This window comes from Etheostoma spectabile, unplaced genomic scaffold (assembly GCF_008692095.1).
Source record: "Etheostoma spectabile isolate EspeVRDwgs_2016 unplaced genomic scaffold, UIUC_Espe_1.0 scaffold172, whole genome shotgun sequence".
NCBI classification, from domain to species: Eukaryota; Metazoa; Chordata; class Actinopteri; order Perciformes; family Percidae; genus Etheostoma; species Etheostoma spectabile.
In genome coordinates, this window is record NW_022605573.1 from 928,024 (window position 1) to 933,760 (window position 5,737).

The 5,737-nt window shown below is 42.9% G+C and overlaps 1 long non-coding RNA gene across 1 annotated transcript in view; it reads left to right on the top strand.

The window, feature by feature from the left end:
* The window catches only part of LOC116685728 (uncharacterized), a 28,891-nt gene extending 24,631 nt beyond the window's left edge, over positions 1-4,260 (top strand). The window contains exon 4 of the long non-coding RNA XR_004331034.1: positions 4,066-4,260. This is a non-coding gene — a long non-coding RNA (uncharacterized LOC116685728). The remainder of the gene's footprint in view (positions 1-4,065) is intronic.
* Positions 4,261-5,737: the final 1,477 nt, after the last annotated feature.

The following is a 5,737-nucleotide window of genomic DNA, read 5'->3' on the forward strand; positions in this document are numbered from 1 at the left end:
TTTATTCCTCTTTTTAAATCAACTTCAGAAGGGTGTGTAAACTTATGCAAGCCACTGTACATAGGGCACATAAATGGTCAGCTGTTCACACATCAGCAGAGCTCATTTAAACTGATTACCAAGGCCTTGATGGGCCTAAGGGCCACCTTTGCCATATATTACCACATAAAGCCGGCTTCGGGTGGGGCCACTCAGATTAGTTAGATTTATTTTTGCTTTCAGATGGATTTGGATTAACCATTTCTTTGATTAGCTCAGTGTTTCACAGTGAGCCATGTACTCCCTGCAGAGCAAACTACCTGTACAGTACAGGAAGTTCGTTTTTTATAAAGACTTCAATAAACCAACCCACTTCCTTTAGTTAGTTTACACCGTTGCTGCTCTGATGCAAATTAATTTTCCTGTAGTTGCTGGTTTCCAATTGTCACCGGAGCAACAGATATAACACATCAATGTTTCCCTCCAAGACTCCGTTTCCATTTATTCAGCCCAAAACAAGAGCTCTCTGTCAATGTTACAGTCATTCTGAATGCCAAATGCCACTTGTTAAATAATGCAGCCACTGGCTGGGGAAGGCCCACAAATCATTGCAGCAAATAGCCTGGATCAAGGGTGCTGCTAGAGAACAAATACCTAAAGCTATGGATAATAAGGAATTCACTGTAGGCGTTTTCATAGATCTAAAAAAAGCCTTTGATACAAATGACCATTAACTATTATAAACAAAATTGGGAAAATGTGGGATTAGGGGAGTAGCAGATTGATGGCTCAGTAGTTAGCTGGAAAATAGATACCAATATGTTCAATGCAACAACAGAAAGTTGGATTTTTTTGAGGGTTACATGTTGGGTCCCACAAGGTTCAGTCCTGGGTCCACAATTGTTTCAATTGTACATACATTTACATTTGTAATGTGTCTAAAATATTAAATTAACCTAACCTCAGGGGGGATCCTCCCTGTACTTATGGAACATGTAACGGTTTGAAGATACGATATCTATTGTTACAGGAACTCCCAGAGCATCCCCAAGCCACAGAGCCGTGTTTTGGGAACCACTGGGGTTGACAATTTAGAAACAGCAAAGCTCAGCTCCCCTTTATAAACTCCACCCTGGGTGCTGAATCCACCAAATAAACATCCCCGTAATAATGAATCCGGGACAGCGGTCCCATGCTCCTTGTTATGCAACGCTAACCCCGTTTTCTCTGCAGTTCTATGCTAGAGAATGTGCCGTTGAACAGAGAAAAGCAGAGTGTAGGAGCACAAAGAACATCACATTGAGAAACTTTTCCTGAAGGACACCGTCAAAGACAAATGAGCCCGCAAAGTAAAGTCAGGGAACGCCTCTTCCTATTAGAGCCTTAATTTATTTTCTGAATGAGCAGGAATGACATAAGATACATGTGCCCGTCATGCGTAAGTGAGCTGTCACTGAACTAATCAAGTAACAGGCTCTGGTCTGCTGGGCTTCTAATTTATAATCGCAGACGGAGGCAAAAATAGTTTGTCAAGTCTGACTCTGTTGGTCTTACCAGTCCCTTTGTCTCTCTGTTGCACTGTATTCTACTTCCCATGGTTGTTTTCAGGTCCATACTTGTATTTTGGGGTAATACCCAACATTTTTATGCTTGTATGTAAAAAAAAACACACACAAAAAAAACACATTCTCATATTGTGAGTCAGAAAATATCTGTATTAACCCTCTGTTGAAACACTCCGTTTTAGCGCCTGTCGAAATTTCAACATTTTGTTGTTCTTTTCTACACTTTGACGTTTTTTGTCGCTTTTGATTGCTATTTCGTTGCCTTGTACCTGTGTAATGACAATAAAGCTGAATCTAATCTAAAACAGGAGGGTTCACGTGCATGTGCATGTGTGTTCCTGCTTTGTTTAGGAATTTGCAAGCAGTGTTATAAGGTACTCAGTCAGGGGAAAACCTTTGTCACCTAGAGGAATCACATCAAATAGTTTTGCCAAAGAACTATACACAGTCCTTATGTCGCACCCCCACCTGCTTCATCATCTCAAAAGACATGGAAATCTCGCTTTTTACAACATTGGATTTTTAAGGAAACACGATTTTTAGACATCAATTTAAAAAGGAGAGCGAACATGATTTCGAGCCCAATCTTTAAAACAGCAGTGAGGATTTTTTCTTTATACGTCTACCTAAATAAACACTGTTAAGATCCACTGAGCCCTGCTGTGACCAGCAACGAGCTGCTGCCCTGCAATAGAACCAAAATCAATACACACAAAATATAACACAGCTGGGGAACTGTGTACAGTGTTTGTTGTCTCATTGTTCATATCATGTTCACATGAAATGACACAACTACATTTTAACAGGTTTCAAGCGTCTTGAGATTCACAAAACGTAAAAGACTCCCGTTTGTCTGATGAGGAGTGACAGTTCGCGCAGCAGTTTATCACATGCAGCTCCTCTCATGGAGGTGTGGGGATGACAGCTTTAATAAGAAAGCTCGCGTTACAGAAAACAAAGTTCTGACTGAGCAGCTCTCTGCATCTGTCTGCCACACTCGTACACTCCGCAGAGTGTTGCTCCAGATATGACACCTCCACACAATGCCTCATTTACTAAGAGCCGCAACACGCAGCAGAAAATGCTGCTCCTATTTCTGGTCGCCCTATATCACGTTTGTTTGTGTGAGTGAGTTAACACAAATGTGTGTGTAGACTACAGATTTTAATGAAACGGGTGTCTTCTTAGTTCAGAGTGATTCATGTGTTTGCTCTCTTACTTCTACTGCTAGTTAAAAGAATTATATACAGACTGCTTGTAGGTTTAAAGGGCACCTTTAAAAAATGTTGCTCATGAGCAAAATACGTTTTGCACCAGATTTGAGTCGCTGTTAAAATCCATTGTAACTGCAACATAGAAATTGGTTATGCACATTTAAGCCATATATAATATATGTTCTTGCATTTTATTCTTATTTCTTGTATATTGTATCCTAGGATTTCATTTATATTTCGTGCTGTGTGACTGACTTTGCTGCTGTAACACTGTACTTTCCGATTTATTAAATGATACGTTAGTCATACGTGCCTGTGCAGTTTTTTTTTTTTTGGGGGGGGGGGGGGGGGCTTTTACTTTATTGTAGTGAAAGTGGATAAACAGGAAAGGGGGAGCGAGATGGGGGGATGACATGCAGCAAGGGGCCGCAGGTCGGATTTGAACCCGGGCCGCTGCTCAGCCTACATGGTGTGAATGCTTTTACTGAGTGAGCCAGAGGGCCCCCCCCCCCATGCAGGTTTATTTTTATTTTTTTACAATTCGACATTTGCCTGAACATTCTTGTGTGTAAAGTGTTACTTGCATCACTGGATTTTGTGTGTGTTCTCAGTAGATGATGGGAGTGGAACTGACAGCAGCGATATTATCATCTGCTGCCCACCTGCTGCACATTAAAATAGGGAAAATGATATTCCAGCGTCCCATTGTGACCCTCGTTAAGTTACAACAAATCAGCCATTATGTGTGTCTGTGTGTGTGCGCGTGTGAGATCAAACTGATGGAATAATATATAGCAAAAACAAGCAGCTGTAAGGCCAAAATGTAACAATCACACCAACTGCAAACACTGCAGTTTTAGCTTTAGCCAGATTTGGTTTCCACAGCAAATAAACGGCAAACAACACAGAGAGTCTATTATCAGTGTTGCAGTCACAGCAACTGACACGTCTGATCAGCGAGCTGCCTCAACACACACTCTCATCTGAATAATCACAGTCTGCACGGCCCACTGGCTGACACTGGATCAGCACTAATAGGACTGCCTGTCCTGAAGGCCACACACACACACACACACACACACACACACACACACACACACGTAATCTAGCTCTGTTTGTGTCTTCCGCACTCTATTAGCTCATCAACACTAAAGTACTTATTGTCAAAGCATAAACAACAAATACCAGATAATAAATTGATTCATTTAGTTGCCATGACAGCGTGACATTAACTACAGCAGGAGAACCGGGCCTTTATTTTATTTATTTCTCTTTTCTTGTTTTTGTCTCTATTGTGGCAAGCCCAGGGGCGTGGGGTTTCCACGTCAGTTCAATCCAGTCCCTCCAGAATAGCGCGATTATGCGATTGCATAATTCAATGCATAATCAGCTAAAGTCAGAATATTTATGCAGGGGCCGCATTCTTTTCAAATACGCCGCACTTTCACCACATAAATTGCCAATTTCCACGCAAAATAATTTTGGGCTTGTATAATTTCATAATCCCCCATTCTGTTATACATATACACATTGTACATATCTTAACAGAAAGTTGAAAAATGTAGCGTTTGAAAACACCTGGTCCCGACCCATGCAACTTCAACAACTTCCATCCTATATCCAATCTACCCTTCATCTCCAAAATTCTTGCCTCTCAACTCCATTCTCACCTATCCCACTATAACCTATTTGAACAGTTCCAGTCCGATTTCCACCCCCTCCGGAGCGTTGAAACAGGACTCGTCAAAATCACCAACGACCTCCTCATGGCAGCTGATTCTGGACTCCTCACCATCCTCATCCTTATCGACCTGAGTGCAGCCTTTGACACCATCTGTCACACCACCCTCCTCAATAGGCTATCTTCCATCGGCATCCCCCACACTCCGTTAGACTGGTTTACATCTTACCTCTCCGGCCGCACCCAGTTCATTCAACTCAAGTCTTGTAAATCCATTCCCTCCTCCGTCACTTCAGGTGTGCCCCAGGGTTCTGTCCTGGGGCCCCTACTTTTTCATCTATTCATCATTTACCTGCTTTGCCTCGGCAATATATTCCGCAAATTTAACATTCTGTTACATGACACCCAGCTCCACCTCTCCACCAAACCCTCGTCCACTCTCCCACCCATCTCCCTTACAGATTACTTCTCTGAAACAAAAACCTGGCTCACCCAAAACTTCCTCAGTAATAAAACAGTAATAAAACCAAGGTTTTCATTGGCACCAAATCCACTCTTTCCAAAACAGACACTTTTTCACTCACTATTGACAACTGCTCCATCTCCCCCTCCCCCCACCCTGTCGCACTGTTGCTTGCTCTGGAGGGAACTACTAGAACAGTTGGGTCCTTGTAAATTATGGAGTGTGTTGTAGACCTACTCTATCTGTAAAGTGTCTCGAGATAACTCTTGTTATGAATTGATACTATAAATAAAATTGAATTGAATTGAGTCTGGGTGTCATCCTTGCCAGCACACTATCCTTTCAACCTCATATCAATAACATTACCCTGTCTGCCTACTTCCACCTACGAAACAGGGGCGGCTGTGGCTGTGTGCTAGAGCGGTTGTCTGCCAATCGGAAGGTTGGTGGTTCGGCCCTGCAGTCCCATGTCGAAGTGTCCTTGAGCAAGACAATGAACCCCGAGTTGCCCCCGGTGCTGTGCATCGGAGTGTGAATGTGTGTGAGTGTTTATCTGATGAGCAGGTGGCACCTTGTACGGCAGCCTCGGCCACAGTGTATGAATGTGTGTGAATGGTGAATGTTTCCTGTAGATGTAAAAGCGCTTTGAGTAGTTGTTAAGACTAGAAAAACGCTATATAAATACAGCACATTTACATTTACGAAACCTCAATCGCCTCCGCCCCACCCTTCCCCCCCCCAACACTGCCGCCATCCTTGTCCATAGTCTCGTCACTTCCCGTCGGGATCACTGCAACTCTCCCCTCTTTGGTCTCGCTCACAAACCCCTCCCTAA